This window comes from Pan paniscus, chromosome 2 (assembly GCF_029289425.2).
Source record: "Pan paniscus chromosome 2, NHGRI_mPanPan1-v2.0_pri, whole genome shotgun sequence".
Taxonomy (NCBI): domain Eukaryota; kingdom Metazoa; phylum Chordata; class Mammalia; order Primates; family Hominidae; genus Pan; species Pan paniscus.
This window is the reverse complement of record NC_085926.1, coordinates 17706858-17719492: the sequence shown is the minus strand read 5'-3', so window position 1 is coordinate 17719492 and position 12635 is coordinate 17706858. Positions and strand designations below refer to the sequence as shown.

The 12635-nt window shown below is 38.9% G+C and overlaps 1 protein-coding gene across 24 annotated transcripts in view; it reads left to right on the top strand.

Annotated features, from left to right (window-relative positions):
* The window catches only part of TBC1D5 (TBC1 domain family member 5), a 595437-nt gene that overhangs the window by 15931 nt on the left and 566871 nt on the right, over nt 1-12635 (top strand). Inside the window, exons 4-5 of one of the 24 annotated variants that reach the window (XM_063602211.1) lie at nt 4605-4721; nt 8459-8506. The exons of 22 other annotated variants lie outside the window; for them this stretch is intronic. The gene's annotated coding sequence lies outside the window, so the exon portion shown is untranslated. The remainder of the gene's footprint in view (nt 1-4604; nt 4722-8458; nt 8507-12635) is intronic. One more of the 24 variants, XM_034955940.3, reaches the window with a different exon arrangement.

Sequence of the window (12635 nt, the reverse complement as noted above, 5' to 3'; positions counted from 1 at the left end):
AAAGGATTGGTTAAAATCTTTCAAGGGTAGTGTTGCGAAGCCTAGTACAGGATCACCTTTTTTTCTGAATGTCCATTAGTTTGGATGAAAAACATCTAAAGATAATGTCATTCAGTCATTGTCCAGTGTTGCATGTGGTTTCTGTGGCTAACTCCAGGAAAATATTCAGTAATTGCAGATTTACTCTTTTTCTTAACTCAGTTGCCTAGAAAAGATGTTAACTGGGTTTTTTTTTTTGAAACAAAATAGTCTTAAAAGTTTTGAAATAGGCATTACAGATGATTACATGTTATCATAGTTTTTTTGTTAAGAGTGTTTACCTTTACTTTTTTGCTAGTCATGAAGGCTACATGAAGAAGAGTGATTGACTTTTTAAAATGGAATGATGTAATTTTATGATACTTTATGGAAGACTAGTGTGTATGTATGTCTAAAGAAAATTCTGCTCTGAGTGCATGTATTAGATCCAGTAATCACAGTATGTTAGGTTAGCCTGCCATTAGAAAAAGGAGCCACCTCCCCCCATTATAGAAAGTAATGCCTATTGTTGAAATTTTATAAAAACAAATGATGAAAAATAATTATCTGCACTGTTGGGAACTTCTTAAGGTTCTCTTCAGGGCTGTCTTGCCTTGAGAGATACTGCAAAATGAATGTCAGTTTTGTACCACAAGTATTAGTTTAGAAAGCTGAGTAACACATGTTGGTTAAGCAGGAGTGTTTTATCTTCTAGGGTTACTAAACTTTTTGTCCCTAAGTAAGATAAAAAGGTTGAACCAAAAGTACTTAGATTCCCACTTCTAATTGTGAGTCTTCAGAATAACTAGACCAGTGAGAAGTAAGCCCCCACTTCTGACATAAGCACCATGGGGAAGATACATCAGAGAAAAACGGCTCCCACCTGATGGAGTTGGAATAAGCACATATCTTAGGAACCGGCTGCAGAGGTATGCATTCTGTTTGCTGATAAGTGGGGATCAGAATGAACCCCTTTAGAGTTTCCCACAACAGGTGGGAAGTGTTTTTTTTTTTCTTTTTTTTAAATTGAGACAGAGTCTCACTCTGTCACCCAGGCTGGAGTGCAGTGGCGCGATCTCTACTCACTGCAACCTCCGCCTCCTGGGTTCAAGTGATTCTCCTGCCTCAGCCTCCTGAGTAGCTGGGACTATAGGTGCATGCCACCAAGCCCAGCTAATTTTTTCATATTTTTAGTAGAGACGGGGTTTCACCATGTTGTTCAGGCTGGTCTCAAACTCCTGACTCAGGTGATCCACCCGCCCCGGCTTCCTGGAGTGCTGGGATTACAGGCATGAGCCATTGTGCCAGGCCTCCAGGAAGTGTTTTGACTTTATATTGAGACTTTGGAGGTGTCCCAGCAGCTACCTGGCAGAAGTTCTAGAGGAGTTCCTAACGTTACATCTCTTGCCATCCTGGGATGGGATAGTGGATTGATTGCCTTGGATCCCTGGTGGATCTTTGGGGAATAAGGTTGGAGACGTGGAGTTGATAGGAGATGGAAAGGTAGTGCCACTATTTCCATGTTTGTCTACTGCATGTTCATTAAACTAGACCCCTTTTACTTCCATGAGGAACAAGAGTCTAATGGTAAGAGTGCTCATTTTTATAAATAGATGGGGTGACTTAGGAAGACTTGGGTCAAACTGCCTCCTCACCCACCTTCATTTCTCTAAGATTGGGGTTAATTTAAGTCTCTTTATCCTGTGGTATGTGTGTGTGCAAGTTTGTGTGTACCTATAGATCTACCTTTTTAATTTTAATTTTATTAAATTTTGTTTTTTAGAGACAAGGTCTCACTCTGTTACTCAGGCTGGAGTGCAGTGGTATGATTATGAGAGGCAGGACTAGCTGGATTTCCTAGGCCGACTAAGAATTCTTAAGCCTAGCTGGGGAAGGTGACTGCATCTGCCTTTAAACATGGGGCTTGTAACTCAGCTCATACCCAACCAATCAGGTAGTAAAGAGGGCTCACTAAAATACAAATTACGCTAAAGCAGGAGGTAAAGAAATAGTCAAATCGTATATTGCCTGAGAGCACAGCGGGAGGGACAATGATTGGGATATAAACCCAGGCATTAGAGCAGGGAGCGGCAACCCCCTTTGGGTCCCCTCCCTTGTATGGGAGCCCTGTTTTCACTCTATTAAATCTTGCCACTGCACACTCTTCTGGTCCGTGTTTGTTACTGCTCGAGCTGAGCTTTCGCTCGCCATCCACCACTGCTGTTTGCTGTCATCGCACACCTGCTGCTGACTTCCACCCCTCTGGATTCAGCAGGGTGTCCGCTGTGCTCCTGATCCAGCGAGGTGCCCATTGCTGCTCCTGATCGGGCTAAAGACTCGCCATTGTTCTTGCATGGCTAAATGCCTGGGTTCGTCCCAATTGAGCTGAACACTAGTCTCTGGGTTCCACGGTTCTCTTCTGTGACCCATGGCTTCTAATAGAGCTATAACACTCACCGTATGGCCCAAGGTTCCATTCCTTGGAATCTGTGAGGCCAAGAACCCCAGGTCAGAGAACAAAAGGCTTGCTGCCATCTTGGGAGTGGCTGCCACCATCTTGGGAGTTCTAAGAACAAAGACCCACCCATAACAATTATACCTCATTCCAGCCTCATATACCTTTTTAAAAAAACTGAAATGGATACAGCTATTTTGTTGTTTGCAGTTGTTTTTCACCTAATATGATATTACTCATGTCATTAGTTTTCCACATAACTTTTAGTGGCCCCATACTATTTCATTGTATGAATGTACCATAAGTAGTCCTCCGTTCTTAGACACCTAGATTTGTTTCATTCTTCATGATAAATAGTGCTATGTTGAACACTATTCTAGCTAATATCCCTCTGTGCCTATGCCTTATTTATTTAGGAGAAATTGTTGTGGGTGGAATTGCTGGGTCAAAAGATCTGCTCATCTTTATTTTTCATTTTTATTATTTTTTTTAAGACAAGGTCTTGCTCTGTTGCCCAGGCTGGAATGCAGTGGCACGATCACAGCTCACTGCGTCCTTGAGCTCCTAGGCTCAAGTGATCCTTCCACCTCGGCCTTCTGAGTAGCTGAGACCACAGGCACATGCCACCATGCCCAGCTAATTAAATTTTTTTTTTTTTTTTTGTCGTAGAGACCATGTCTCTCTATGTTGCCCAGGCTGGTCTCAAATGTCGGGGCTCAAGCTATCCTCCCACATCGGCCTCCCAAAGTGTTTGGATTATATTTGTGAGCCACCACGCCTGGGTTGCCCATCTTTAACAGTTGTGTTATACATGGCCAAATTGCCTACCAAAAAGATTTTGCCAGTTTACCCTTTACAACAAAGCCATTTGAGAGGCCTTTTACTTGCCATTATTGGGATTATCATTTTTGTTAAACAGCTTTATTCAGGTTTGACTTTATACTTCCCTTCTCTTGCCTTCTTACAGGTTTTAACATTTTATGTAGCTAAGTCTTGTTCTTCCTTTAGGTATCTTATGTAGATAGGCTTTTCCTACCTTATGTTTATATAGTGATTAATTTTATTTTTTCAACTGTTTTCGTACTTTCATTTTCAATTTTTGGTTTTGCAGTTATTCTAGAACATGTTTAGTTGTACAGTATGAAGTAGAGGGTCCAAAAAAATTTAAGCTTTTGATTAGCCAGTTTCCTCAATACTGTTTAATGAATGATTTCTTTTTCTGTGGATGTCAGAAACTTTGCTATTGGGTCTTCTATTCTGTCTCACTGTATTTTATTTTTTATTTTTATAAATGGGATTTCTCTCCCCCTCCGCCCTCCACATATATATGTAGGTATATAAAACATTTATAAAGGTTTATATGTAGTGTATTAGAAAATACATTGTTGTATGAATGTACTATAAGTAGTCCTCCATCTTTAGATACTTAGATTTCTTTCAATCTTTATGACAAATAGTGCTACACTAGACATTATTACAGCTAATATCCCTTTGTGCCTATGCATTAATTATTTGGGATAAATTATTGTGAATACAATTGCTGGGTCAAAAGATCTGCCCATCTTTACTTTTCATTTTTTTTTGAGGCAGGGTCTTGCACTGTTTCCCAGGCTGGAACCCATTTTCTTTCTTTAATGCTGTATATATTTTCTTAACCTGACTATTGCTGGTAAATAGAAGAGTTTTTTAACTTCTTTTGTATATTTATTGTGTAACCAGTCGCTTTTTGAATCTGTTATTTATTATAATGGCTTTTCAGTTAATTCTCTTAGATTTTCCAGGTACATAATCGTACCATCTGGAGCCAGCCATTTTTTTTAAGGGTTTTTTCATGATTAATTTTGACTTATGGAAGTTGTGCTAGAATGATTTTTCTTAATTTCATTGACTTGAAATACAATGTTTTGATATGGTACCTGTGTTTTATCTACTCAGCTCTCAAAAGGGTTTTAAAATATCTGGAAAATCACTCTACCAAATGATCTCTAAGGACCCTTCTAGCTCAGAAATTATGTGATTCTACTTTTATGTCAAAAGATTCCTGGTAATGTACATAGCTCTCTTCCTTTATAATTATTGCTGTCTAGCTCCACCCCCCCCAAGTGATTACTCTGCACTTTTATTTCCTTAGAACTTGAAGATTTTTTCTGTGTGGTTTAGTGTAAATTAAAAGAGAAAACTGACAGACTACAGAGCTCAGACTGTGCAAAATCACATTTCATGATTTTCTTCTGGTAAGATCCTTATGGTGAGTTTACTCATCAAGCTATGTTCCTGCCATGGACTACTTAAAGTTCCCCAAGCCACATTTTGTAATTGTCAGAACTGAGGTTAATAGAAGTCATTGGGAAGTGATAAATAGACCTGGATGCAGTGAAGATAGGACAGAATGGGAGAGGTAGGAATGGGGAAGCACCTAATATGAACTCTTCTTTCTCTGGCCCCCTTTCTGCTTCATGATTCTCTCTCTGGACTCCATTGATTCTGCCCTCTTACTGATTTTCTGGCTTCCTGTTTATTTTCTAGATATACCTTGTCTCCTTTCTTTCAGAAAATTGCTCCTTACCTCCATTCTACTTTGATCAGGAGTACTATATGCTTTCTACCAGTATGGGAGGTGGTCCTGATCAGTTTCCCTAATGTCACCATCTTGTCACAAAACTACTACAAAATTTCATGATCAGTGGCAATCATGTATTCCACTTTGCAAAGGGTGTGGCAAAGTATTGATTAACGTTGAGTGTCCTTATAACATGAAACTACTGATATGGAAGAATTAATGAAAGGAGAGACAGATACTTCATAAAGACAAACGGTCAGAGAATTATATATATATATTTAAATTTTATTTATTTATTTATTTATTTATTTATTTATTTATTTATTTATTTTTTTGAGACGGAGTCTTGCTCTGTCACCCAGGCTGGAGTGCAGTGGTGTAATCTTACTGCAACCTCCCATTCTTCTGTCTCAGCCTCCTGAGTAGCTGGAATTACAGGCGAATGCTACCAGGCCTTGCAAATTTTTGTATTTTTAGTAGAGTTGGGGTTTTGCCATCTCTTCTGGTGGCCATCTCTATTGGTCAGGCTGTTCTTGAACTCCCGACCTCAGGTGATCCATCCGCCTTGGCCTCCCAAAGTGCTGAGATTACAGGCGTGAGCCACCATGCCCAGCCAGAAAATTATAGAATAGTAACTGAGTGGTTGAATGTTACAAAGTAGATAGTGTGGGAGTAGTGTCACCAAGATGGAAAAAGCTTCTGAAGAGTCTTTTTTTGTTTGTTTTTTGTTTTTTGAGATGGAGTCTCGCTCTGTTGCCCAGGCTGGAGTGCAGTGGTGTGACCTTAACTCACTGCAATCTCTGCCTCATAGGTTCAGGGGCTTCTCCTGCCTCAGCCTCCTGGGTAGCTGGGATTACAGGCGCCCACCACCATGCCCAGCTAATTTTTGTATTTTTAGTAGAGATGGGGTTTCACCACATTGGCCAGGCTGGTTTCTAACTCCTGACCTCAAGTGATCTGCCTGCCTCGGCCTCCCAAAGTGCTGGGATTACAGGTGTGAACCACTAGGCCTGGCCCGAAGAGTCTGTTATCTTAGACCTCCAACCTGATTTCCTCCCTGAACTTTCAGATCTGTGTATCTGATTGCCTACTGGATAACTCCACTTCTTAATGGCTCACAGGAAACTCAGTTTAGTAAGTCTGCAACAGAATTTACCTTCTTCTCTTACAAAAAATCTTTAGAAGTGTGTGTTTTTTAATTAAATTAATTTTTTTTTTTTAATCTCAGCACTACCATCTCCCTAGTTATTCAAGCCAGAAACGTGGCAGACACATTTTACTCCATTCTCTACATCCTCATGTACAGGCATCAAACTCAACCCTGTGGATTTGAACCCATTGTGTCTTCATCCCTACTATGTCTTCTCTAGTTCAGGTCCCCATCATCTCTTGCCTTTGTTTCTGTAAGGTCTTCTGACTGGTGTCCCTGCAGCCAGGTAGGTAATCTTTTTAAGCTCTCACGATTCTCTTATTCTGTGGCTTAAAACCCGATATTCTCCATTGCCTATTTCCAGTTTCATGACACCCCCTTTTTTTTTTTTTTTTTTTTGAGACAGAGTCTTGCTTTGTCGCTGGGCTGGAGTGCGGTGGCATGATCTCAGCTCACTGCAACCTCCGCCTCCCGGGTTCAAGCAATTCTCCTGCCTCAGCCTCCTGAGTAGAGTAGCTGGGACTATAGGCGTGTGCCACCATGCCCGGCAAATTTTTGTATTTTTAGTAGAGATGGGGTTTCACCATGTTGGCGAGGATGGTCTCAATCTCTTGACCTCGTGATCCGCCTGCCTCGGCCTCCCAAAGTGCTGGGATTACAGGCGTGAGTCACTGCACCCAGCCTCATGACCCCCTCTTCTGCCTCCCTTATATTGTGTGATTTTGTAAAAAAGTAAAAAGTACTGAAATTCTTTGATTTTGGAACTGTTCATGTTTTTGCTTGCCTTGGGCACAGAGTAGTTTTTCTGTCTCTTCATCTTACTCACTTTTGTGAGGTCTTAGCTTAAATGCCACTGTGTTCCAGGAAGCTTCTTTATACTACCAAGTCTGTGTTGTGCTCTTCCTGTTGGGCCAAATACTCTATACTATAATATTTATGTATTACTCATAATACATAAATATTATGAATTATGAATTATAATATTTATTGTGAATTATAATTACCTTTTTACTCATTAGTCTATGTCCTGCTTTTGACTGCTCTGTGAGTGCCCGGGCCACGTATAACATTTTTACTTTAATACTTATGGTGGCACGCTTGTTAAAAATAGATGTCCAATACCAGGTACTGTTCTATGTGTTAAAAATACAGCAGTAAATAAGAGGCTGTTCTGGTTGTTAACTGCTGTGTGGCAAATGGCTTCAAAACTTTGCAGCTTAAAACAACAGTAATATTTATTTACTCATGATTTTATGATTTTTGTAGGACTCATTGAGGGTAGTTTATCTTCGTTTCATCTGGTGTCAGCTCACTGGGGGTTAGATTATCTACTTCCAAATGGCTCACTTACATAGCTGGCAGTTTATGCTGGCTGCTGTCCAGGAGCTCAGCTAGGGCTATTTACTAGAGGTACTAAATGAGGCCTTTTGCTGTGGCCTGGCCATGACTGGTAGCTTCTAAGAAGGAGTGCTCTAAGAACAAGCATTTCAAGAGGCAAAAAGTGGAAAAACCTAGTCCTCTTAAAGGCTAGGCTAGGAACTGATAGAGCATTACTTCTGCTGTATTTTGTTGGCTAAGAAGACAGAGTCAGCCCAGATTCAAGAGGAAGAGAATTAAACTCCATCTATTGGTGGAGAAAATGACAAAGAATTTGCAACTATACTTAATTTGCTATACAAACTTAAAATACAAAAAATGAAACTACAAAAATTGTGGAATGAATTAATTCCTGTCTATACTTTCGTCTTCTTAAGAATCAAAGTACAACATTAAGTATAATTTTTTTTTTTTTTGAGATGGAGTTTCACTCTTGTCCCCTAGGCTGGAGTGCAGTGGTGCATTCTTGGCTCACTGCAACCTCCGCCTCTCTGGTTCAAGCGATTCTCCTGCCTCAGCCTTCTGAGTAGCTGGGATTACAGGTGCCTGCCACCACGCCCGACTAATTTTTTTGTATTTTTAGTAGAGATAGGGTTTCACCATGTTGTTCAGGCTGGTCTCGAACTCCTGACCTCAGGTGATTCGCCCGCCTTGGCCTCCCAAAGTGCTGGGATTACAGGCGTGAGCCATCATGCCTGACCAACATTAAGTACAATTTTAAAAAGTGACCTTTGTTCTCACTCTTCTTGAACAATTTTACTTAATGTTCTTTATTTCTGTAATTATTCAGATGGTTTCCTAATTTTGTTTGTTTGTTGTTTTTGAGACAGTCTCGCTCTGTCTCCCTGGCTGGAGTGCAGTGGCGTGATCTTGGCTAACTGCAACCTCTGCCTCCCAGGTTCAAGCGATTCTCCTGCGTCAGCCTGCTGAGGAGCTGGTACTACAGGTGCGTACCACAACGTCCAGCTAATTTTTTGTATCTTTAGTTAAGATGGGGTTTCACCGTGTTAGCCAGGATGGTCTCTATCTCCTGACCTCGTAATCTGCCTGCCTTGGCCTCCCAAAGTGCTGAGATTATAGGCGTGAGCCACCTCGCCCGGCCCGGTTTCCTAATTTTTACATTTTAATTGAGCATGTAACTTAATCAGTTTTGTGTTCTGTTTTTTTTTTTTTCTCTCAAATTTCATCTTTCACAAATCCTCATGCACTGATAGTACCCTAAGCATATTTCTGGAGTTGAGATTATTGTATGAGAGGGTATGTGTAATAGAAATTTTGGTACTTAACTGCAAAACTGCCTTATAGAAAGATAATTTATACCTCAGCTTTTAGTGCAGGAGAGAACTAATTTGTTTAGAACATTGCTATCAGAGGGTGTTGTAAATCATTGTTTTTGGTTAGTCTGTTGGCAAAAATTGATAGATTGCTTTTATTTTTCTTTCTTTATTGCCTGTTTGAGCCTTTGTTTATTTTTGGGGATATTCACTTTTTTTTTTTTTTTTTTTTTTTTTTTACTGATTTTCAGGTGCACTTGAGTATTGTATCTTTAACTCTATGCCTATCATATATTGGAAATATTCCCAACATTGTTTTTAAATTTGCTATATATTTTTAAAATTCTTATTAAGAACTATTACATTTTTATGTAGTCTCATATATTACTCTTTTTGTTTACAATTTTTGGTTTTGGGATAATGTTGGAAAGACTTTCCCTATTCTGAAATTATAAAACTGTTAACACTTAATTGATGCTACATTTTTATGGTTTCATATTTTTATGTACAAGTCTTTGACCTATTTGAAAATATTTTTTCTGTGTACAGAGAAAGTAAGGAACCAAATTTATTTTTTTTTCAAATGGCTTGACAACTTTTGTAGCATAATTTATTAAGTTACCTTTTTTCCACAGATTTGAAGCACCACCTTTATTAAATTCAAAATGCCCATATGTTCTTGAATCTGTCTCTGGAATCTTGGATTTATTCCATTGAGCTGTTTGTCTCTATATGTATCAGTAACAAGTTCCTGTAGCTCTTAGTACGTTATAATATCTGAATAGGACCAGACTTCCCTCATTATTCTCTTTATGAATTTTTTTTGGTTGGTCTCACATGTTTACTTTCATGATTTTTGATAGTTTTTCAGTTGATTCTCTTTGGTTTTCTAGGTAGAAAATACCTACAAACATTGGTGAATGTTCCGTCTTCCTTTCTAATATTTACGCCTTTTTATTTTGTTGGCTTATCTAATTCCTTTGGCTACCACTTTCAGAATAAATTTAATTAATAGTGATGGCAGCCAGGCTCCTTGTTTGATGCCTGATGTTAATGGCAATGTTTCAAATATTGCTCCGTTAAACATTGTGCTGACTTTGGTTAGGGTGTGTGGGTATGCGTGTGTGTGCTCTTTAAAATCACATATAACATAATTTCTGTAAGGTGTGGATGTTGACTGTTATCAAATGCCTTTTTGGGTTTCTCTTGACATAGTTATATTTTCCACCCTTTGTCCTTCCAATATGGTGAATTATATTAACAGATTTTTCTAGTATCAAAATATTGTTATGTTCTTAGAGTGAACATTTATTGTATATTACTTTGTAATATAGTGTGGATTTCTACTTGCTAATACTCTTTTGGATGTTTGTAGCCATAGTCATTCATAAGCAAAACAGGCATGCAGTTCTATTTATGTGTTCTCTTTGTGAAGTTTAACATCACTGTTTTACAGGTTTCATCAAAATAATATCCTTTCTCTGTGCTCTGGAACAGTTTAAAGAGCATGTCATTGAAATAACTCACCTATTTGTGTAGGCCTGGTGCTTTTTGTGGAGTATTCCTTTGTTTATTCTCTTAGCTTCTTCCTTGGTTATTTATGTGTTAAATTTCTCTCATTTCTTGGATCAATTTTGGTAATTTGTATTTTTCTAGTAAAATCATTTATTTCATGTAGACCTGTGGACGATTAACAATTTAATAAACGTTTGGGTTATTTCCCCTTTTTGGTGATTTCTGCTTTTGTTATTGTTTCTTATGACTCTGTTTCTTGGCAGAAACAAGATTGAACTCAGTTCTCCTTTATTTATTATCTTTTCACCACACTGGCTAAGCTTCCAGTTGTTTCAAATACTTAATTTTTGTACTTTTTTTGAGACCAAGTCTCACTCTGTCACCCAGGCTAGAGTGCAATGGCACGATCTTGGCTCACTGCAACCTCTGCCTCCCGGGATCAAGCGATTCTCCTGTCTCAGCCTCTCGAGTAGCTGGGATTACAGGCATGCGCCACCGTGCCTGGCTAATTTTTTTATTTTTAGTAGAGATGGGGTTTCACCATTTTGACCAGGCTGGTCTCAAACTCCTGACCTTGTTATCCACCTGCCTCGGCCTCCCAAAGTGCTAGGATTACAGGCATGAGCCACTGTGTCCGGCCAATTTTTGTACATTTTAAGTATTGCTAGTCGGGGGACAATCAGTAGACCACTAAATTCCACAGCCGTTATACATATTTCTATTTGAAGACTTAATTTCAGAATCTTACTATCTATTAGTAGCCGTATAATAGGATTGATCTGTTAGATTTGGTAAGATTCTATTCTAGACAGTATTGGTGGAATCAAGTTGAGTAAAGAGGTTATTCTTTGCTGTCAGTGTTACGTAGTTCCACAAAATGAAACTTTTAGTGATTAAGATATAAAAATATGAAACCTTTTGAAACAGAAAACAGGGTAATATGGTCAGCTTGTTTACATGGACAAAGTAATTTTCTGAAAACAACTAGAAGAGCAGGATAAAATATATTAAAAAGGTTTATTCTTTCAGAGCTAACATGCGTAGCAGCAAAAGAAATCATCAGCAAAGTAAACAGACAACCTACAGAATGGGGGGAAATATTTCTAAACTATCCATCCAACAGAGGTATAATATCCAGAATCAATAAGGAACTTAAGCAATTAAACAAGCAAAAAACAAACAACCCCATTAAAAATTGAGCAAAGAACATGAACAGGCACTTTTCAAAAGAAGACATACATATGCAGCCATAAGCATATGAATAAATGCTCAGCATCATTAATCATTAGGGAAATGCAAATCAAACCCACAATGAGATACCATCTCATACCAGTCAGCAATGGCTATTACTAAAAAGTCAAAAAATAACATGCTGGTGAGGTTTTAGAGAATAAGGAATGCTTAAAAACTGGTGGTGGGAATGTAAATTAGTTTAGCCATTGTGGAAAAGTAGTGTGGTGATTTCTCAACTTAAAATAGAAGTATCATTTGACCTACAACCCCATTATTGGGTACATGCCCAAAGAAATATAAATTTTTCTATCATAAAAACACATGCACACGTATGTTCATTGCAGCACTATTCGCGACGGCAAAGACATGGAATCAACTTAAATGTCCATCAGTGGTAGAAAATGTGGTACATACACACCATGGAATACCATGCAGCCATAAAAAAGAATGACATCATGTCCGTTGTAACAACATGGGTGAAGCTGGAAGCCATTATCCCAAGTGAACTAATGCAGGAACAGAAAACCAGATACTGCATGTTCTCACTTGTAAGTGTGAGCTAAACATTGAGTACACATGGACACAAAGAAGGGAACAACACACACTGGGGCCTACTTGAGGGTTGAGGGTGGGAGGAGGAGGGAGATGATCATAAAAGTACCTATTGGGTACTGTGTTTATTGCCTAGGTGATGAAATAATCTGCACACCAAACCCCTGTGACATGCAGTTTACGTATATGACAAACATGCACATGTACCCCTGAACCTAAAATTAAAAAACAAATTGCCAGGACTGAATCTATATGAAGGCAGGAATTCAGAGAGAGAAGCAGAGTATTAAAGACTGCTTTTCTTCTGAGGACATTTGCCACATTCTGAGGAGCTTTTACTTTGCTTTTGAAGGCCTCACAAGGCACAGGATATAGAAATGGAAGCCCAGGTTGGCCCAAGGTGGGGAGTCTAATAAGAAATTCCTTCCCTATAAAACTGAGACTCCAAAGAGCCATGCCTGTAGAGTATGAGCGAACCAAAATTAAAACCCTGCTATGCTC